The sequence below is a fragment of the Pleurodeles waltl genome, chromosome 12 (genome assembly GCF_031143425.1).
Source record: "Pleurodeles waltl isolate 20211129_DDA chromosome 12, aPleWal1.hap1.20221129, whole genome shotgun sequence".
In the NCBI taxonomy this organism is placed as follows: domain Eukaryota; kingdom Metazoa; phylum Chordata; class Amphibia; order Caudata; family Salamandridae; genus Pleurodeles; species Pleurodeles waltl.
This window is the reverse complement of record NC_090451.1, coordinates 118585827-118608818: the sequence shown is the minus strand read 5'-3', so window position 1 is coordinate 118608818 and position 22992 is coordinate 118585827. Positions and strand designations below refer to the sequence as shown.

General features: G+C 44.5%; 3 non-coding genes across 3 annotated transcripts; all 3 read right to left on the bottom strand.

Annotated features, from left to right (window-relative positions):
• Window positions 1–9201: 9201 nt before the first annotated feature.
• TRNAI-AAU (transfer RNA isoleucine (anticodon AAU)) lies at window positions 9202–9275 on the bottom strand. Its single transcript has one exon. It is a non-coding gene; the product is annotated as a tRNA-Ile (tRNA).
• A 3592-nt stretch (window positions 9276–12867) lies between these two features.
• TRNAI-AAU (transfer RNA isoleucine (anticodon AAU)) lies at window positions 12868–12941 on the bottom strand. Its single transcript has one exon. It is a non-coding gene; the product is annotated as a tRNA-Ile (tRNA).
• Window positions 12942–16531: 3590 nt separating this feature from the next.
• TRNAI-AAU (transfer RNA isoleucine (anticodon AAU)) lies at window positions 16532–16605 on the bottom strand. The gene has a single exon. It is a non-coding gene; the product is annotated as a tRNA-Ile (tRNA).
• Between the last annotated feature and the right edge of the window lie 6387 nt (window positions 16606–22992).

The window sequence follows — 22992 nt, the reverse complement described above, 5'->3', positions numbered from 1 at the left end:
TTCTACTTCGAAGTCTTACTCAAAGAACTGGAAGTCCTTTCAGACGTGATGTTCTGCTCATGATCTTTTGGCACCTACCTGTAGTTTGTCTGCTATTTTGCATTTTCTTCTGAATGGGTTTCACTTGAATCTCTTTCCACTCTGAAAGCTCATTGGTTTGCGATAAAGGCTTTTAGGGACTTTTCTGAACTTTCATCGATGTTACACTCTTTGGTGTCTAGACTGTTATGAACTTTTGTCAATGGTAAGAACAATGAAAAATCCCTTTTCTCCAACTCAGAATCTTCCTACTCTTTTATCGGCTTTGCAATTTTATCTCTTTGAGGACATGGATACTGTACAATTAAAGATTGTCTCCTATAAAGTTATTTTCCTCTTTGCTATCACCTTGCTGAGAACAATTGGGGAGCTGGGAGCCTTAAAATGCTGTCCTCTCTTCATTTGATACTTTGGAAGATGGGGTTACTTTAAGGCCTAGCCCTACCTTTGCTGCAAAGGTTAAGTCTATTTTTGATAGATCTTAGGAAATAATTCTTCCTTCTTTCATTCCCTCTCCTTCCTCTCCGGAGGAACATTTGTTGAATACACTTGATGTTTAAAGAGCTCTTTTCATTTATGTCACCAGGCCTCTGCAGTTCAGGAAAACCGACTCCTTGTTTGTGACTTTTGGACAGCCTGGAAAAGACAAGAAGGTGACTTTTATGACTCTAAGTAGGTGGATTAAGTTGTAAATTTTTCTGGCTTTGCAAGGCTTTTTAGAAAATCTTCCAGGTCAGGGATGGTCTACGAGAGGAATGGCCACCTCCTGGGTTGAATTCCAGTGAGTAACAATCTAGGAAATTCCTAGGGTGGTTACTTGGGCCTCAGGGCATACATTTGTCAAGCATTATCGCTTAATAAATTTTCTGTTTTGCATTTGAGTACCAATGTTTTGAACTCTGCATTACCCTAAGTCCATCTTGTCCTTGTCACAAACATTACATCCTGCCCACCTTCCCATCAGTCCTTTGGCAAGGGCTTGGCACCCAGGTTGGGTGCATGGCGCTAGCATTTAAGAATCCTCCTGTTCTTTCTTCCTCTTGGAGGGTGGCATCACTTTACTTTGTAATGACTGTCACAAGGACGCAATGGACTAAGGCTAATCAAGATTACCAATAAGTAACCAACGCATCACCACTCTTTCTGAATGTGCGTGGCTCATTCTGCAGGACTTGTTCTTTGTATGATTCCTGGATTTTCAGAAGCCCTTTGATGGCAGCACCCCCACACTGAAAATTGTTTCAGCACCACTGGACAAGGGTCATTTGTCATGCTCATCTGCGGCGTAAATTTGCATTGAAGTAGTCTAACTCCCCAGGTCCTGTCTTTTGCTCAATTTGCCGTTGTGAGTTTTCTGTCAATCACTGTTGATTTCCTTTGATCTTTCTTTCTTCTTTCACTTCACCTTCGCCTTCAGTGTATCTTTCGGCCCTGTTAAGAGACACGCCCCCTTGTAGCCACTTCTATACTTCTGTCACCTAATTATTTTCCTATCCTTTCCCCTGTAACGTTGCTGATCCTAGCTATAGCATGACTATCCAGAATCTGTTCACCTGAGTTATGTTCCTCTTATCCCCACGCATCTAATAATCAGCTCTTGGTCTCCCTACACCTCTCACGTGACATAGTCTGAGCCAGTGTCTCCATCTTGGAGAGACAATCTTTTGCACTTCTGTTGTTCTACTGGCGCTGCCGGCTTCAGCTTTGGTCAGAAGTGGCAAAAGAAGGACTAATGGAAAGTGAACGTGTACTGGAGCAACAGAGTGTATGGATTTACAAGCGTTTGATTAAATAAGAAAAAAAGAGTTTACTTGAGAGAAAAAACTTAACTTGGCCCGTACGGGGATCGAACCCGCGACCTTGGCGTTGTTAGTACCACGCTCTAACCAACTGAGCTAACCTGCCATGAATGACAGAGTTATCCTTTTTCCATGACATGCAGATACACAGAAGAGTCGGTCTCACTATCGCAATTCCTTCATACTTTTCTCCTTCCGTCCCCTGTCTGGATTGCAATAACAAGAGCTGTTGAGTGCTGCACGCCAGCCTCAGCGCCTCTTCTTTCAGTCAATGTCACTGTGTGCTGTGATATCTTTGTAACATTGGTTGTTGCCGGAAGAAAAGGAAAGGGTGGATAGGATTTGTATTCTTTTACAACAAAACCCAAAATGCATCGGCTTGCTTGCTCATTAAGTTTACAAGGCCAGCTGCTTTTGAGATATTCTAAATATAGTAGTTATTCGGCGTTGGAGGTAAGAGAGTTGTTTTTAGGTCTGGCCGTTCCTTCTGTTTTAAATTACTCGATCTCATGTCAACAAAGTAACAACAAAACATAGCCAACGGTTTGTTGCTCAAGCCTTCCCTACTGCACCTTCCCATGTCTCTCCTGCCGACCACAGTGCAGGAAATTTGAGTTTGCATTTGCGCAAAGAGACGTACAACACAAGAAGGCGTGCTTTCGAGCGCCGGGCTCCACCCGGCCTGTGCATTCCTCACTGCCGTGAGATCAGTTTACTCAGCACAGCATGACGCTGCAATTGGTTAGTAAGGCCTGCCTGACCAGAATAGTATATTTGGGGTCATGTATTTGATTGCATTTTTAAAACAGTAACAGAACTTAACTGCAATGTTTAAATAGGTCTAGACATATTTAAACAGTGTCAATTTGATAGAAGAATTCTGGAAAATTCAGAGGGGAGGCACCAATGTTTTTTTTTCCCTTTGGGTGGATGTGGCATTAAAGAGTTTGAAGACCACTGGTCTAAGTGGACACTAATACACCTGGATCCTCCTGAATTCCTCGCAACAGATGCCAGCAAACCTGGCTGGAGAGCTACTGTGTTGGACTGATCCTGTCGATTCAAGTGGTCTTTCCTAGAGAGTCGGAGGTCATGGAAGTAGATGGAGTTGATGGTAAGCTTCAGGGCTTTGAAGTTTTCCCATCATCATCTGTCTCAGAAAAATGTGCTAGTAAAGACAGAGAATAAGGTAGCGGTCTTTTACATTAACCAGCAGTGAAGCATGCATTCAAAATCCCTCAATGCAATAGCAGAACAATTGGGCTATTGGGCAGAGATCAACCTGTTGCATACGTCGGCAGTACACATCAAGGGCACCGACAATGTGATGGCAGACAGCTGGAGGTTTCCAAATTTGCTGGAGTTGACGTTATCCAGGTCGTTGTTTTGAGAGATATGCCGAGAGTTTGTGAAACCCTTTCTGGATCTCTTTTCAAACAAGGACAATGCTCATCTTTGTCGATTCTGATCCAGGTTTCCGGAACAAGGAGCCTAGGTAGTGGACGTATTGGTGATAAAGTGGCTGAGAAGTCTCCTTTATACATTCCCCCCCTTTTTATTGATCCAGATGGTTCTCTTCAAGTCTCAGCAGGGGGGAGGGAACTTGATTCTTGTTGGCCCTGATTGGCCAGAGATGTCATGGTTTCCTCTTCTGAACCCCTGGCTCTTCTACCTCCTTGGGTACTGCTCAAGTGTGTCTCTTCTCAGAACGTCATCCCTGACCTTCTTGCTCCAACTCACTCTATCGCTTTGGAGGTTGAGAAGTCTGGACTGCTAGCAAAGGGTCTTTCCTCTTCCTTAGTGGAGTTAATTCAGCACTCCAACAGGCCTTCTACTTCGAAGTCTTACTCAAAGAACTGGAAGTCCTTTCAGACGTGATGTTCTGCTCATGATCTTTTGGCACCTACCTGTAGTTTGTCTGCTATTTTGCATTTTCTTCTGAATGGGTTTCACTTGAATCTCTTTCCACTCTGAAAGCTCATTGGTTTGCAATAAAGGCTTTTAGGGACTTTTCTGAACTTTCATAGATGTTACACTCTTTGGTGTCTAGACTGTTATGATCTTTTGTCAATGGCAAGAACAATGAAAAATCCCTTTTCTCCAACTCACAATCTTCCTACTCTTTTATAGGCTTTGCAAATTTATCTCTTTGAGGATCTGGATACTGTACAATTAAAGGTTGTCTCCTATAAAGTTATTTTCCTATTTGCTATCACCTTGCTGAGAACAATTGGGGAGCTGGGAGCCTTAAAATGCTGTCCTCTCTTCATTTGATACTTTGGAAGATGGGGTAACTTTAAGGCCTAGCCCTACCTTTGCTGCAAAGGTTAAGTCTATTTTTGATAGATCTTAGGAAATAATTCTTCCTTCTTTCATTCCCTCTCCTTCCTCTCCGGAGGAACATTTGTTGAATACACTTGATGTTTAAAGAGCTCTTTTCATTTATGTCACCAGGCCTCTGCAGTTCAGGAAAACCGACTCCTTGTTTGTGACTTTTGGACAGCCTGGAAAAGACAAGAAGGTGACTTTTATGACTCTGAGTAGGTGGATTAAGTTGTCAATTTTTCTGGCTTTGCAAGGCTTTTTAGAAAATCGTCCAGGTCAGGGATGGTCTACGAGAGGAATGGCCACCTCCTGGGTTGAATTCCAGTGAGTAACAATCTAGGAAATTCCTAGGGTGGTTACTTGGGCCTCAGGGCATACATTTGTCAAGCATTATCGCTTAATACATTTTCTGTTTTGCATTTGAGTACCAATGTTTTGAACTCTGCATTAACCTAAGTCCATCTTGTCCTTGTCACAAACATTACATCCAGCCCACCTTCCCATCAGTCCTTTGGCAAGGGCTTGGCACCCAGGTTGGGTGCATGGCGCTAGCATTTAAGAATCCTCCTGTTCTTTCTTCCTCTTGGAGGGTGACATCACTTTACTTTGTAATGACTGTCACAAGGACGCAATGGACTAAGGCTAATGAAGATTACCAATAAGTAACCAACGCATCACCACTCTTTCTGAATGTGCGTGGCTCATTCTGCAGGACTTGTTCTTTGTATGATTCCTGGATTTTCAGAAGCCCTTTGATGGCAGCACCCCCACACTGAAAATTGTTTCAGCACCACTGGACAAGGGTCAGTTGTCATGCTCATCTGCGGCGTAAATTTGCATTGAAGTAGTCTAACTCCCCAGGTCCTGTCTTTTGCTCAATTTGCCGTTGTGAGTTTTCTCTCAATCACTGTTGATTTCCTTTGATCTATCTTTCTTCTTTCACTTCACCTTCGCCTTCAGTGTATCTTTCGGCCCTGTTAAGAGACACGCCCCCTTGTAGCCACTTTTATACTTCTGTCACCTAATTATTTTCCTATCCTTTCCCCTGTAACGTTGCTGATCCTAGCTATAGCATGACTATCCAGAATCTGTTCACCTGAGTTATGTTCCTCTTATCCCCACGCATCTAATAATCAGCTCTTGGTCTCCCTCCACCTCTCACGTGACATAGTCTGAGCCAGTGTCTCCATCTTGGAGAGACAATCTCTTGCACTTCTGTTGTTCTACTGGCGCTGCCGGCTTCAGCTTTGGTCAGAAGTGGCAAAAGAAAGACTAATGGAAAGTGAACGTGTACTGGAGCAACAGAGTGTATGGATTTACAAGCGTTTGATTAAATAAGAAAAAAAGAGTTTACTTGAGAGAAAAAACTTAACTTGGCCTGTACGGGGATCGAACCCGCAACTTTGGCGTTGTTAGCACCACAGTCTAACCAACTGAGCTAACCTGCCATGAATGACAGAGTTCTCCTTTTTCCATGACATGCAGATACACAGAAGAGTCGGTCTCACTATCGCAGTTCCTTCATACTTTTCTCCTTCCGTCCCCTGTCTGGATTGCAATAACAAGAGCTGTTGAGTGCTGCACGCCAGCCTCAGCGCCTCTTCTTTCAGTCAATGTCACTGTGTGCTGTGATATCTTTGTAACATTGGTTGTTGCCGGAAGAAAAGGAAAGGGTGGATAGGATTTGTATTCTTTTACAACAAAACCCAAAATGCATCGGCTTGCTTGCTCATTAAGTTTACAAGGCCAGCTGCTTTTGAGATATTCTAATTATAGTAGTTATTCGGCGTTGGAGGTAAGAGAGTTGTTTTTAGGTCTGGCCGTTCCTTCTGTTTTAAATTACTCTATCTCATGTCAACAAAGTAACAACAAAACATAGCCAACGGTTTGTTGCTCAAGCCTTCCCTACTGCACCTTCCCATGTCTCTCCTGCCGACCACAGTGCAGGAAATTTGAGTTTGCATTTGCGCAAAGAGACGTACAACACAAGAAGGCGTGCTTTCGAGCGCCGGGCTCCACCCGGCCTGTGCATTCCTCACTGCCGTGAGATCAGTTTACTCAGCAGAGCATGACGCTGCAATTGGTTAGTAAGGCCTGCCTGACCAGAATAGTATATTTGGGGTCATGTATTTGATTGCATTTTTAAAACAGTAACAGAACTTAACTGCAATGTTTAAATAGGTCTAGAGATATTTAAACAGTGTCAATTTGATAGAAGAATTCTGGAAAATTCAGAGGGTAGGCACCAATGTTTTTTTTTCCCTTTGGGTGGATGTGGCATTAAAGAGTTTGAAGACCACTGGTCTAAGTGGACACTAATACACCTGGATCCTCCTGAATTCCTCGCAACAGATGCCAGCAAACCTGGCTGGAGAGCTACTGTGTTGGACTGATCCTGTCGATTCAAGTGGTCTTTCCTAGAGAGTCGGAGGTCATGGAAGTAGATGGAGTTGATGGAAAGCTTCAGGGCTTTGAAGTTTTCCCATCATCATCTGTCTCAGAAAAATGTGCTAGTAAAGACAGAGAATAAGGTAGCGGTCTTTTACATTAACCAGCAGTGAAGCATGCATTCAAAATCCCTCAATGCAATAGCAGAACAATTGGGCTATTGGGCAGAGATCAACCTGGTGCATACGTCGGCAGTACACATCAAGGGCACCGACAATGTGATGGCAGGCAGCTGGAGGTTTCCAAATTTGCTGGAGTTGACGTTATCCAGGTCGTTGTTTTGAGAGATATGCCGAGAGTTTGTGAAACCCTTTCTGGATCTCTTTTCAAACAAGGACAATGCTCATGTTTGTCGATTCTGATCCAGGTTTCCGGAACAAGGAGCCTAGGTAGTGGACGTATTGGTGATAAAGTGGCTGATAAGTCTCCTTTATACATTCCCCCCCTTTTTATTGATCCAGATGGTTCTCTTCAAGTCTCAGCAGGGGGGAGGGAACTTGATTCTTGTTGGCCCTGATTGGCCAGAGATGTCATGGTTTCCTCTTCTGAACCCCTGGCTCTTCTACCTCCTTGGGTACTGCTCAAGTATGTCTCTTCTCAGAACGTCATCCCTGACCTTCTTGCTCCAACTCACTCTATCGCTTTGGAGGTTGAGAAGTCTGGACTGCTAGCAAAGGGTCTTTCCTCTTCCTTAGTGGAGTTAATTCAGCACTCCAGCAGGCCTTCTACTTCGAAGTCTTACTCAAAGAACTGGAAGTCCTTTCAGACGTGATGTTCTGCTCATGATCTTTTGGCACCTATCTGTAGTTTGTCTGCTATTTTGCATTTTCTTCTGAATGGGTTTCACTTGAATCTCTTTCCACTCTGAAAGCTCATTGGTTTGCGATAAAGGCTTTTAGGGACTTTTCTGAACTTTCATCGATGTTACACTCTTTGGTGTCTAGACTGTTATGATCTTTTGTCAATGGTAAGAACAATGAAATCCCTTTTCTCCAACTCACAATCTTCCTACTCTTTTATAGGCTTTGCAGTTTTATCTCTTTGAGGATCTGGATACTGTACAATTAAAGATTGTCTCCTATAAAGTTATTTTCCTATTTGCTATCACCTTGCTGAGAACAATTGGGGAGCTGGGAGCCTTAAAATGCTGTCCTCTCTTCATTTGATACTTTGGAAGATGGGGTAACTTTAAGGCCTAGCCCTACCTTTGCTGCAAAGGTTAAGTCTATTTTTGATAGATCTTAGGAAATAATTCTTCCTTCTTTCATTCACTCTCCTTCCTCTCCGGAGGAACATTTGTTGAATACACTTGATGTTTAAAGAGCTCTTTTCATTTATGTCACCAGGCCTCTGCAGTTCAGGAAAACCGACTCCTCGTTTGTGACTTTTGGACAGCCTGGAAAAGACAAGAAGGTGACTTTTATGACTCTGAGTAGGTGGATTAAGTTGTCAATTTTTCTGGCTTTGCAAGGCTTTTTAGAAAATCTTCCAGGTCAGGGATGGTCTACGAGAGGAATGGCCACCTCCTGGGTTGAATTCCAGTGAGTAACAATCTAGGAAATTCCTAGGGTGGTTACTTGGGCCTCAGGGCATACATTTGTCAAGCATTATCGCTTAATAAATTTTCTGTTTTGCATTTGAGTACCAATGTTTTGAACTCTGCATTACCCTAAGTCCATCTTGTCCTTGTCACAAACATTACATCCTGCCCACCTTCCCATCAGTCCTTTGGCAAGGGCTTGGCACCCAGGTTGGGTGCATGGCGCTAGCATTTAAGAATCCTCCTGTTCTTTCTTCCTCTTGGAGGGTGACATCACTTTACTTTGTAATGACTGTCACAAGGACGCAATGGACTAAGGCTAATGAAGATTACCAATAAGTAACCAACGCATCACCACTCTTTCTGAATGTGCGTGGCTCATTCTGCAGGACTTGTTCTTTGTATGATTCCTGGATTTTCAGAAGCCCTTTGATGGCAGCACCCCCACACTGAAAATTGTTTCAGCACCACTGGACAAGGGTCAGTTGTCATGCTCATCTGCGGCGTAAATTTGCATTGAAGTAGTCTAACTCCCCAGGTCCTGTCTTTTGCTCAATTTGCCGTTGTGAGTTTTCTCTCAATCACTGTTGATTTCCTTTGATCTTTCTTTATTCTTTCACTTCACCTTCGCCTTCAGTGTATCTTTCGGCCCTGTTAAGAGACACGCCCCCTTGTAGCTACTTCTATACTTCTGTCACCTAATTATTTTCCTATCCTTTCCCCTGTAACGTTGCTGATCCTAGCTATAGCATGACTATCCAAAATCTGTTCACCTGAGTTATGTTCCTCTTATCCCCACGCATCTAATAATCAGCTCTTGGTCTCCCTCCACCTCTCACGTGACATAGTCTGAGCCAGTGTCTCATCTTGGAGAGACAATCTCTTGCACTTGTGTTGTTCTACTGGCGCTCCCGGCTTGAGCTTTGGTCAGAAGTGGCAAAAGAAGGACTAATGGAAAGTGAACGTGTACTGGAGTAACAGAGTGTATGGATTTACAAGCGTTTGATTAAATAAGAAAAAAAGAGTTTACTTGAGAGAAAAAACTTAACTTGGCCCGTACGGGGATCGAACCCGTGACCTTGGTGTTATTAGCACCACGCTCTAACCAACTGAGCTAACCGGCCATGAATGACCGAGTTATCCTTTTTCCATGACATGCAGATACACAGAAGAGTCGGTCTCACTATCGCAATTCCTTCATACTTTTCTCCTTCCGTCCCCTGTCTGGATTGCAATAACAAGAGCTGTTGAGTGCTGCACGCCAGCCTCAGCACCTCTTCTTTCAGTCAATGTCACTGTGTGCTGTGATATCTTTGTAACATTGGTTGTTGCCAGAAGAAAAGGAAAGGATGGATAGGATTTGTATTCTTTTACAACAAAACCCAAAATGCATCGGCTTGCTTGCTCATTAAGTTTACAAGGCCAGCTGCTTTTGAGATATTCTAATTATAGTGGTTATTCGGCGTTGGAGGTAAGAGAGTTGTTTTTAGGTCTGGCCGTTCCTTCTGCTTTAAATTACTCTAGCTCATGTCAACAAAGTAACAACAAAACATAGCCAACGGTTTGTTGCTCAAGCCTTCCCTACTGCACCTTCCCATGTCTCTCCTGCCGACCACAGTGCAGGAAATTTGAGTTTGCATTTGCGCAAAGAGACGTACAACACAAGAAGGCGCGCTTTTGTGCGCCGGGCACCACCCGGCCTGTGCATTCCTCACTGCCGTGAGATCAGTTTACTCAGCAGAGCATGACGCTGCAATTGGTTAGTAAGGCCTGCCTGACCAGAATAGTATATTTGGGGTCATGTATTTGATTGCATTTTTAAAACAGTAACAGAAGTTAACTGCAATGTTTAAATAGGTCTAGACATATTTAAACAGTGTCAATTTGATAGAAGAATTCTGGAAAATTCAGAGGGGAGGCACCAATGTTTTTTTTTCCCTTTGGGTGGATGTGGCATTAAAGAGTTTGAAGACCACTGGTCTAAGTGGACACTAATACACCTGGATCCTCCTGAATTCCTGGCAACAGATGCCAGCAAACCTGGCTGGAGAGCTACTGTGTTGGACTGATCCTGTCGATTCAAGTGGTCTTTCCTAGAGAGTCGGAGGTCATGGAAGTAGATGGAGTTGATGGTAAGCTTCAGGGCTTTGAAGTTTTCCCATCATCATCTGTCTCAGAAAAATGTGCTCGTAAAGACAGAGAATAAGGTAGCGGTCTTTTACATTAACCAGCAGTGAAGCATGCATTCAAAATCCCTCAATGCAATAGCAGAACAATTGGGCTATTGGGCAGAGATCAACCTGTTGCATACGTCGGCAGTACACATCAAGGGCACCGACAATGTGATGGCAGACAGCTGGAGGTTTCCAAATTTGCTGGAGTTGACGTTATCCAGGTCGTTGTTTTGAGAGATATGCCGAGAGTTTGTGAAACCCTTTCTGGATCTCTTTTCAAACAAGGACAATGCTCATCTTTGTCGAATCTGATCCAGGTTTCCGGAACAAGGAGCCTAGGTAGTGGACGTATTGGTGATAAAGTGGCTGAGAAGTCTCCTTTATACATTCCCCCCCTTTTTATTGATCCAGATGGTTCTCTTCAAGTCTCAGCAGGGGGGAGGGAACTTGATTCTTGTTGGCCCTGATTGGCCAGAGATGTCATGGTTTCCTCTTCTGAACCCCTGGCTCTTCTACCTCCTTGGGTACTGCTCAAGTGTGTCTCTTCTCAGAACGTCGTCCCTGACCTTCTTGCTCCAACTCACTCTATCGCTTTGGAGGTTGAGGAGTCTGGACTGCTAGCAAAGGGTCTTTCCTCTTCCTTAGTGGAGTTAATTCAGCACTCCAGCAGGCCTTCTACTTCGAAGTCTTACTCAAAGAACTGGAAGTCCTTTCAGACGTGATGTTCTGCTCATGATCTTTTGGCACCTACCTGTAGTTTGTCTGCTATTTTGCATTTTCTTCTGAATGGGTTTCACTTGAATCTCTTTCCACTCTGAAAGCTCATTGGTTTGCGATAAAGGCTTTTAGGGACTTTTCTGAACTTTCATCGATGTTGCACTCTTTGGTGTCTAGACTGTTATGATCTTTTGTCAATGGTAAGAACAATGAAAAATCCCTTTTCTCCAACTCAGAATCTTCCTACTGTTTTATAGGCTTTGCAATTTTATCTCTTTGAGGATCTGGATACTGTACAATTAAAGATTGTCTCCTATAAAGTTATTTTCCTCTTTGCTATCACCTTGCTGAGAACAATTGGGGAGCTGGGAGCCTTAAAATGCTGTCCTCTCTTCATTTGATACTTTGGAAGATGGGGTAACTTTAAGGCCTAGCCCTACCTTTGCTGCAAAGGTTAAGTCTATTTTTGATAGATCTTAGGAAATAATTCTTCCTTCTTTCATTTCCTCTCCTTCCTCTCCGGAGGAACATTTGTTGAATACACTTGATGTTTAAAGAGCTCTTTTCATTTATGTCACCAGGCCTCTGCAGTTCAGGAAAACCGACTCCTTGTTTGTGACTTTTGGACAGCCTGGAAAAGACAAGAAGGTGACTTTTATGACTCCAAGTAGGTGGATTAAGTTGTCAATTTTTCTGGCTTTGCAAGGCTTTTTAGAAAATCTTCCAGCTCAGGGATGGTCTACGAGAGGAATGGCCACCTCCTGGGTTGAATTCCAGTGAGTAACAATCTATGAAATTCCTAGGGTGGTTACTTGGGCCTCAGGGCATACATTTGTCAAGCATTATCGCTTAATAAATTTTCTGTTTTGCATTTGAGTACTAATGTTTTGAACTCTGCATTAACCTAAGTCCATCTTGTCCTTGTCACAAACATTAAATCCTGCCCACCTTCCCATCAGTCCTTTGGCAAGGGCTTGGCACCCAGGTTGGGTGCATGGCGCTAGCATTTAAGAATCCTCCTGTTCTTTCTTCCTCTTGGAGGGTGACATCACTTTACTGTGTAATGACTGTCACAAGGACGCAATGGACTAAGGCTAATGAAGATTATCAATAAGTAACCAACGCATCACCACTCTTTCTGAATGTGCGTGGCTCATTCTGCAGGACTTGTTCTTTGTATGATTCCTGGATTTTCAGAAGCCCTTTGATGGCAGCACCCCCACACTGAAAATTGTTTCAGCACCACTGGACAAGGGTCAGTTGTCATGCTCATCTGCGGCGTAAATTTGCATTGAAGTAGTCTAACTCCCCAGGTCCTGTCTTTTGCTCAATTTGCCTTTGTGAGTTTTCTCTCAATCACTGTTGATTTCCTTTGATCTTTCCTTCTTCTTTCACTTCACCATCGCCTTCAGTGTATCTTTCGGCCCTGTTAAGAGACACGCCCCGTTGTAGCCACTTCTATACTTCTGTCACCTAATTATTTTCCTATCCTTTCCCCTGTAACGTTGCTGATCCTAGCTATAGCATGACTATCCAGAATCTGTTCACCTGAGTTATGTTCCTCTTATCCCCACGCATCTAATAATCAGCTCTTGGTCTCCCTCCACCTCTCACGTGACATAGTCTGAGCCAGTGTCTCCATCTTGGAGAGACAATCTCTTGCACTTCTGTTGTTCTACTGGCGCTGCCGGCTTGAGCTTTGGTCAGAAGTGGCAAAAGAAGGACTAATGGAAAGTGAACGTGTACTGGAGCAACATAGTGTATGGATTTACAAGCGTTTGATTAAATGAGAAAAAAGAGTTTACTTGAGAGAAAAAACTTAACTTGGCCCGTACGGGGATCGAACCCGCGACCTTGGCGTTATTAGCACCACGCTCTAACCAACTGAGCTAACTGGCCATGAATGACAGAGTTATCCTTTTTCCATGACATGCAGATACACAGAAGAGTCGGTCTCACTATCGCAATTCCTTCATACTTTTCTCCTTCCGTCCCCTGTCTGGATTGCAATAACAAGAGCTGTTGAGTGCTGCACGCCAGCCTCAGCGCCTCTTCTTTCAGTCAATGTCACTGTGTGCTGTGATATCTTTGTAACATTGGTTGTTGCCGGAAGAAAAGGAAAGGGTGGATAGGATTTGTATTCTTTTACAACAAAACCCAAAATGCATCGGCTTGCTTGCTCATTAAGTTTACAAGGCCAGCTGCTTTTGAGATATTCTAATTATAGTGGTTATTCGGCGTTGGAGGTAAGAGAGTTGTTTTTAGGTCTGGCCGTTTCTTCTGCTTTAAATTACTCTAGCTCATGTCAACAAAGTAACAACAAAACATAGCCAACGGTTTGTTGCTCAAGCCTTCCCTACTGCACCTTCCCATGTCTCTCCTGCCGACCACAGTGCAGGAAATTTGAGTTTGCATTTGCGCAAAGAGAAGTACAACACAAGAAGGCGCGCTTTCGTGCGCCGGGCACCACCCGACCTGTGCATTCCTAACTGCCGTGAGATCAGTTTACTCAGCAGAGCATGACGCTGCAATTGGTTAGTAAGGCCTGCCTGACCAGAATAGTATATTTGGGGTCATGTATTTGATTGCATTTTTAAAACAGTAACAGAACTTAACTGCAATGTTTAAATACGTCTAGACATATTTAAACAGTGTCAATTTGATAGAAGAATTCTGGAAAATTCAGAGGGGAGGCACCAATGTTTTTTTTTCCCTTTGGGTGGATGTGGCATTAAAGAGTTTGAAGACCACTGGTCTAAGTGGACACTAATACAGCTGCATCCTCCTGAATTCCTCGCAACAGATGCCAGCAAACCTGGCTGGAGAGCTACTGTGTTGGACTGATCCTGTCGATTCAAGTGGTCTTTCCTAGAGAGTCGGAGGTCATGGAAGTAGATGGAGTTGATGGTAAGCTTCAGGGCTTTGAAGTTTTCCCATCATCATCTGTCTCAGAAAAATGTGCTAGTAAAGACAGAGAATAAGGTAGCGGTCTTTTACATTAACCAGCAGTGAAGCATGCCTTCAAAATCCCTCAATGCAATAGCAGAACAATTGGGCTATTGGGCAGAGATCAACCTGTTGCATACGTCGGCAGTACACATCAAGGGCACCGACAATGTGATGGCAGACAGCTGGAGGTTTCCAAATTTGCTGGAGTTGACGTTATCCAGGTCATTGTTTTGAGAGATATGCCGAGAGTTTGTGAAACCCTTTCTGGATCTCTTTTCAAACAAGGACAATGCTCATCTTTGTCGATTCTGATCCAGGTTTCCGGAACAAGGAGCCTAGGTAGTGGACGTATTGGTGATAAAGTGGCTGAGAAGTCTCCTTTATACATTCCCCCCCTTTTTATTGATCCAGATGGTTCTCTTCAAGTCTCAGCAGGGGGGAGGGAACTTGATTCTTGTTGGCCCTGATTGGCCAGAGATGTCATGGTTTCATCTTCTGAACCCCTGGCTCTTCTACCTCCTTGGGTACTGCTCAAGTGTGTCTCTTCTCAGAACGTCATCCCTGACCTTCTTGCTCCAACTCACTCTATCGCTTTGGAGGTTAAGAAGTCTGGACTGCTAGCAAAGGGTCTTTCCTCTTCCTTAGTGGAGTTAATTCAGCACTCCAGCAGGCCTTCTACTTCGAAGTCTTACTCAAAGAACTGGAAGTCCTTTCAGACGTGATGTTCTGCTCATGATCTTTTGGCACCTACCTGTAGTTTGTCTGCTATTTTGCATTTTCTTCTGAATGGGTTTCACTTGAATCTCTTTCCACTCTGAAAGCTCATTGGTTTGCGATAAAGGCTTTTAGGGACTTTTCTGAACTTTCATCGATGTTACACTCTTTGGTGTCTAGACTGTTATGATCTTTTGTCAATGGTAAGAACAATGAAATCCCTTTTCTCCAACTCACAATCTTCCTACTCTTTTATAGGCTTTGCAGTTTTATCTCTTTGAGGATCTGGATACTGTACAATTAAAGATTGTCTCCTATAAAGTTATTTTCCTATTTGCTATCACCTTGCTGAGAACAATTGGGGAGCTGGGAGCCTTAAAATGCTGTCCTCTCTTCATTTGATACTTTGGAAGATGGGGTAACTTTAAGGCCTAGCCCTACCTTTGCTGCAAAGGTTAAGTCTATTTTTGATAGATCTTAGGAAATAATTCTTCCTTCTTTCATTCCCTCTCCTTCCTCTCCGGAGGAACATTTGTTGAATACACTTGACGTTTAAAGAGCTCTTTTCATTTATGTCACCAGGCCTCTGCAGTTCAGGAAAACCGACTCCTTGTTTGTGACTTTTGGACAGCCTGGAAAAGACAAGAAGGTGACTTTTATGACTCCAAGTAGGTGGATTAAGTTGTCAATTTTTCTGGCTTTGCAAGGCTTTTTAGAAAATCTTCCAGGTCAGGGATGGTCTACGAGAGGAATGGCCACCTCCTGGGTTGAATTCCAGTGAGTAACAATCTATGAAATTCCTAGGGTGGTTACTTGGGCCTCAGGGCATACATTTGTCAAGCATTATCGCTTAATAAATTTTCTGTTTTGCATTTGAGTACCAATGTTTTGAACTCTGCATTAACCTAAGTCCATCTTGTCCTTGTCACAAACATTAAATCCTGCCCACCTTCCCATCAGTCCTTTGGCAAGGGCTTGGCACCCAGGTTGGGTGCATGGCGCTAGCATTTAAGAATCCTCCTGTTCTTTCTTCCTCTTGGAGGGTGACATCACTTTACTGTGTAATGACTGTCACAAGGACGCAATGGACTAAGGCTAATGAAGATTACCAATAAGTAACCAACGCATCACCACTCTTTCTGAATGTGCGTGGCTCATTCTGCAGGACTTGTTCTTTGTATGATTCCTGGATTTTCAGAAGCCCTTTGATGGCAGCACCCCCACACTGAAGATTGTTTCAGCACCACTGGACAAGGGTCAGTTGTCATGCTCATCTGCGGCGTAAATTTGCATTGAAGTAGTCTAACTCCCCAGGTCCTGTCTTTTGCTCAATTTGCCTTTGTGAGTTTTCTCTCAATCACTGTTGATTTCCTTTGATCTTTCCTTCTTATTTCACTTCACCTTCGCCTTCAGTGTATCTTTCGGCCCTGTTAAGAGACACGCCCCCTTGTAGCCACTTCTATACTTCTGTCACCTAATTATTTTCCTATCCTTTCCCCTGTAACGTTGCTGATCCTAGCTATAGCATGACTATCCAGAAACTGTTCACCTGAGTTATGTTCCTCTTATCCCCACGCATCTAATAATTAGCTCTTGGTCTCCCTCCACCTCTCACGAGACATAGTCTGAGCCAGTGTCTCATCTTGGAGAGACAATCTCTTGCACTTGTGTTGTTCTACTGGCGCTCCCGGCTTGAGCTTTGGTCAGAAGTGGCAAAAGAAGGACTAATGGAAAGTGAACGTGTACTGGAGTAACAGAGTGTATGGATTTACAAGCGTTTGATTAAATAAGAAAAAAAGAGTTTACTTGAGAGAAAAAACGTAACTTGGCCCGTACGGGGATCGAACCCGCGACCTTGGTGTTATTAGCACCACGCTCTAACCAACTGAGCTAACCGGCCATGAATGACAGAGTTATCCTTTTTCCATGACATGCAGATACACAGAAGAGTCGGTCTCACTATCGCAATTCCTTCATACTTTTCTCCTTCTGTCCCCTGTCTGGATTGCAATAACAAGAGCTGTTGAGTGCTGCACGCCAGCCTCAGCGCCTCTTCTTTCAGTCAATGTCACTGTGTGCTGTGATATCTTTGTAACATTGGTTGTTGCCGGAAGAAAAGGAAAGGATGGATAGGATTTCTATTCTTTTACAACAAAACCCAAAATGCATCGGCTTGCTTGCTCATTAAGTTTACAAGGCCAGCTGCTTTTGAGATATTCTAATTATAGTGGTTATTCGGCGTTGGAGGTAAGAGAGTTGTTTTTAGGTCTGGCCGTTCCTTCTGCTTTAAATTTCTCCAGCTCATGTCAACAAAGTAACAACAAAACATAGCCAACGGTTTGTTGCTCAAGCCTTCCCTACTGCACCTTCCATGTCTCTCCTGCCGACCACAGTGCAGGAAATTTGAGTTTGCATTTGCGCAAAGAGACGTACAACACAAGAAGGGGCGCTTTCGTGTGCCGGGAACCACCCGGCCTGTGCATTCCTCACTGCCGTGAGATCAGTTTACTCAGCAGAGCATGACGCTGCAATTGGTTAGTAAGGCCTGCCTGACCAGAATAGTATATTTGGGGTCATGTATTTGATTGCATTTTTAAAACAGTAACAGAACTTAACTGCAATGTTTAAATAGGTCTAGACATATTTAAACAGTGTCAATTTGATAGAAGAATTCTGGAAAATTCAGAGGGGAGGCACTAATGGTTTTTTTTCCCTTTGGGTGGATGTGGCATTAAAGAGTTTGAAGACCACTGGTCTAAGTGGACACTAATACACCTGGATCTTCCTGAATTCCTCGCAACAGATGCCAGCAAACCTGGCTTGAGAGCTACTGTGTTGGACTGATCCTGTCGATTCAAGTGGTCTTTCCTAGAGAGTCGGAGGTCGTGGAAGTAGATGGAGTTGATGGTAAGCTTCAGGGCTTTGAAGTTTTCCCATCATCATCTGTCTCAGAAAAATGTGCTAGTAAAGACAGAGAATAAGGAAGCGGTCTTTTACATTAACCAGCAGTGAAGCATGCATTCAAAATCCCTCAATGCAATAGCAGAACAATTGGGCTATTGGGCAGAGATCAACCTGTTGCATACGTCGGCAGTACACATCAAGGGCACCGACAATGTGATGGCAGACAGCTGGAGGTTTCCAAATTTGCTGGAGTTGACGTTATCCAGGTCGTTGTTTTGAGAGATATGCTGAGAGTTTGTGAAACCCTTTCTGGATCTCTTTTCAAACAAGGACAATGCTCATCTTTGTCGATTCTGATCCAGGTTTCCGGAACAAGGATCCTAGGTAGTGGACGTATTGGTGATAAAGTGGCTGAGAAGTCTCCTTTATACATTCCCCCCCTTTTTATTGATCCAGATGGTTCTCTTCAAGTCTCAGCAGGGGGAGGGAACTTGATTCTTGTTGGCCCTGATTGGCCAGAGATGTCATGGTTTCCTCTTCTGAACCCCTGGCTCTTCTACCTCCTTGGGTACTGCTCAAGTGTGTCTCTTCTCAGAACGTCGTCCCTGACTTTCTTGCTCCAACTCACTCTATCGCTTTGGAGATTGAGAAGTCTGGACTGCTAGCAAAGGGTCTTTCCTCTTCCTTAGTGGAGTTAATTCAGCACTCCAGCAGGCCTTCTACTTCGAAGTCTTACTCAAAGAACTGGAAGTCCTTTCAGACGTGATGTTCTGCTCATGATCTTTTGGCACCTACCTGTAGTTTGTCTGCTATTTTGCATTTTCTTCTGAATGGGTTTCACTTGAATCTCTTTCCAGTCTGAAAGCTCATTGGTTTGCGATAAAGGCTTTTAGGGACTTTTCTGAACTTTCATCGATGTTACACTCTTTGGTGTCTAGACTGTTATGATCTTTTGTCAATGGTAAGAACAATGAAAAATCCCTTTTCTCCAACTCAGAATCTTCCTACTCTTTTATAGGCTTTGCAATTTTATCTCTTTGAGGATCTGGATACTGTACAATTAAAGATTGCCTCCTATAAAGTTATTTTCCTATTTGCTATCACCTTGCTGAGAACAATTGGGGAGCTGGGAACCTTAAAATGCTGTCCTCTCTTCATTTGATAGTTTGGAAGATGGGGTAACTTTAAGGCCTAGCCCTACCTTTGCTGCAAAGGTTAAGTCTATTTTTGATAGATCTTAGGAAATAATTCTTCCTTCTTTCATTCCCTCTCCTTCCTCTCCGGAAGAACATTTGTTGAATACACTTGATGTTTAACCCCTTCGCTGCCAGGCCTTTTCCCCCTCCTGTGCCAGGCCTTTTTTTGCCTATTTGGGGCAGTTCGCGCTTAGGCCCTCATAACTTTTTGTCCACATAAGCTAACCAAGCCAAATTTGCGTCCTTTTTTTCCAACATCCTAGGGATTCTAGAGGTACCCAGACTTTGTGGGTTCCCCTGAAGGAGGCCAAGAAATTGGCCAAAATACAGTGAAAATTTCATTTTTTTCAAAAGAATTGGAAAAAGTGGCTGCAGAAGAAGGCTTGTGGTTTTTCCCCTGAAAATGGCATCAACAAAGGGTTTGCGGTGCTAAACTCAGCAGCTTCCCAGCTTTCAGGAACAGGCAGACTTGAATCAGAAAACCCAATTTTTCAACACAATTTTGGCATTTTACTGGGGCATACCCCATTTGTGCAATTTTTTGTGCTTTCAGCCTCCTTCCAGTCAGTGACAGGAATGGTCATGAAACCAATGCTGGATCCCAGAAACCTAAACATTTCTGAAAAGTAGACAAAATTCTGAATTCAGCAAGGGGTCATTTGTGTAGATCCTACAAGGGTTTCCTACAGAAAATAACAGCTGAAAAAGAAAAATATTGAAATTGAGGTGAAAAAAACATCAATTTTTCTCTACGTTTTACTCTGTAACTTTTCCCTGCAATGTCAGATTATCGAAAGCAATATACCGGTACGTCTGCTGGACTCCTCTGGTTGCGGGGATATATAGGGTTTGTAGGTTCATCAAGAACCCGGGGAACCCAGAGCCAATAAATGAGCTGCACCCTGCAGTGCGTTTTCATTCTATACCGGGTATACAGCAATTCATTTGCTGAAATATAAGGAGTAAAAAATTGCTATCAAGAAAACCTTTGCATTTCCAAAAAGGGCACAAGATAAGGTGTTGAGGAGCAGTGGTTATTTGCACATCTCTGAATTCCGGGGTGACCATAGTAGCACATGAATTACAGGGAATTTCTCAAATAGATGTCTTTTTTACACACACTCCTATATTTGGAAGGAAAAAATGTAGAGAAAGACAAGGGGCAATAGTACTTGTTTTGCTAATCTATGTTCCCCCAAGTCTCCCGATAAAAATGGTACCTCACTTGTGTGGGTAGGCCTAGCGCCCGCGACAGGATATGCCCCAAAACACAACGTGGACATATCACAGAAAACAGAGCTGTTTTTAGCAAAGTGACTACCTGTAGATTTTGGCCTCTAGCTCAGCCGCCACCTAGGGAAACCTACCAAACCTGTGCATTTCTGAAAACTAGAGACCTAGGGGAATCCAAGGAGGGGTGACTTGCGGGGCTCGGACCAGGTTCTGTTACCCAGAATCCTTTGCAAATCTCAAAATTTGGCTAAAAAAACACATGTTCCTCACATTTCTGTGGCAGAAAGTTCTGGAATCTGAGAGGAGCCACAAATTTCCTTCCACCCAGCGTTCCCCCACGTCTCCCGATAAAAATGATACCTCACTTGTGTGGGTAGGCCTAGCGCCGGCGACAGGAAACACCCCAAAGCGCAACGTGGACACATCCTAAATTTTGGAAAAAAACAGAGGTGTTTTTTGCGAAGTGCCTACCTGTAGATTTTGGCCTCTAGCTCAGCCGGCACCTAGGGAAACCTACCAAACCTGTGCATTTCTGAAAACTAGAGACCTAGGGGAATCCAAGGAGGGGTGACTTGCGGGGCTCGGACCAGGTTCTGTTACCCAGAATCCTTTGCAAACCTCAAAATGTGGCTAAAAAAACACATGTCCCTCACATTTCTGTGGCAGAAAGTTCTGGAATCTGAGAGGAGCTACAAATTTCCTTCCACCCAGCGTTCCCCCAAGTCTCCCGATAAAAATGATACCTCACTTGCGTGGGTAGGCCTAGCGCCGGCGACAGGAAACACCCCAAAGCGCAACGTGGACACATCCTAAATTTTGGAAAAAAACAGAGGTGTTTTTTGCGAAGTGCCTACCTGTAGATTTTGGCCTCTAGCTCAGCCGGCACCTAGGGAAACCTACCAAACCTGTGCATTTCTGAAAACTAGAGACCTAGGGGAATCCAAGGAGGGGTGACTTGCGGGGCTCGGACCAGGTTCTGTTACCCAGAATCCTTTGCAAACCTCAAAATTTGGCTAAAAATACACATGTTACTCACATTTCTGTGGCAGAAAGTTCTAGAATCTGAGAGGAGCCACAAATTTCCTTCTACCCAGCGTTCCCCCAAGTCTCCCGATAAAAATGATACCTCACTTGTGTGGGTAGGACTAGCGCCCACGAAAGGAAAGGGCCCAAAACACAACGTGGACGCATCACATTTTTTTATAAAAAGCAGTGCCTACCTGTGGATTTTGGCCTGTAGCTCAGCCGACACCTGAGGAAACCTAGCAAACCAGTGCATTTTTGAAAACTAGAAACCCAGGGGAATCCAAGATGGGGTGACTTGCGGGGCTCTGACCAGGTTATGTTACCCAGAATCCTTTGCAAACATCAAAATTTGGCCCAAAAAACACTTTTTCCTCTCATTTCGGTGACAGAAAGTTCTGGAATCTGAAAGGAGCCACAAATTTCCTTCCACCCAGCGTTCCCCTAAGTCTCTCGATAAAAATGGTACATCACTTCTGTGGGTAGGCCTAGCGCCCACAAAAGGAAATGGCCCAAAACACAACGTGGACACAACATATTTTTTCACAGAAAACAGAGGTGTTTTTTGCAAGGTGCCTACCTGTGGTGTTTGGCCTGTAGCTCAGCCGGCCCCAGGGGGGGGGGGGCAGAAATGCCCTAAAATAAATTTGCCCCCCCAAACCCCACCCTCCCCCGCCGGGAGCGACCCTTGCCTACGGGGTCGCTCCCCCTGCGTGACATTGGCACCAAAAAACAAATCCCCGGTGCCTAGTGGTTTCTGCCCCCTTGGGGGCAGGTTGACCTAAACTCAGCCAATCTGCCCCCAAGGGGGGCAGAAATGGCCTAAATACAATTTGTCCCCCAGGGGAGCGACTTTTGCCTGATGGGTCGCTCCCCATCTCTAAAAAAAAAAAACGAAGAAAAAAAAGAAAAATTCCCCTAGCGCCTAGAGGTTTCTGCCCCCCCCCCCGGGGGCAGAAATGGCCTAAAATAAATTTGCCCCCCCAACACCCACCCCCCCCCGGGAGCGACCCTTGCCTACGGGGTCGCTCCCCCTGCGTGACATTGGCGCCAAAAAACAAATCCCCGGTGCCTAGTGGTTTCTGCCCCCTTCGGGGCAGATTGACCTAAAATTGGCCAATCTGCCCCCAGGGGGGCAGAAATGGTCTAAATACAATTTGCCCCCCCAGGGGAGCGACCCTTGCCTGATGGGTCGCTCCCCATCTCTAAAAAAAGAAACAACAAAAAAAAAAAACACAAAAAAAAAATTGCCCTGGTGTCTAGAGTGTTCTGCCCCCCCCCGGGGGCAGTTCGGCCTAATAATAGGCCGATCTGTCCCCCGGGGGGGCAGAAATGGCCTAAAATGTATTTGTCCCCCCAACCCCCCCCGGGAGCGACCCTTGCCTACGGGGTCGCTCCCCCTGCGTGACATTGGCGCCAAAAAACAAATCCCCGGTGCCTAGTGGTTTCTGCCCCCTTGGAGGCAGATTGACCTAAAATTGGCCAATCTGCCCCCAGGGGGGCAGAAATGGTCTAAATACAATTTGCCCCCCCAGGGGAGCGACCCTTGCCTGATGGGTCGCTCCCCATCTCTAAAAAAAGAAACAACAAAAAAAAGAAACAAAAAAAAAATTGCCCTGGCGCCTAGAGTGTTCTGCCCCCCCCCCCCCCGGGGGCAGTTCGGCCTAATAATAGGCCGATCTGTCCCCCGGGGGGGCAGAAATGGCCTAAAATAAATTTGGCCCCCCAACCCCCACCCCCCCCCCGGGAGCGACCCTTGCCTACGGGGTCGCTCCCCCTGCGTGACATTGGCGCCAAAAAACAAATCCCCGGTGCCTAGTGATTTCTGCCCCCTTGGGGGCAGATTGACCTAAAATTGGCCAATCTGCCCCCAGGGGGGCAGAAATGGTCTAAATACAATTTGCCCCCCAGGGGAGCGACCCTTGCCTGAT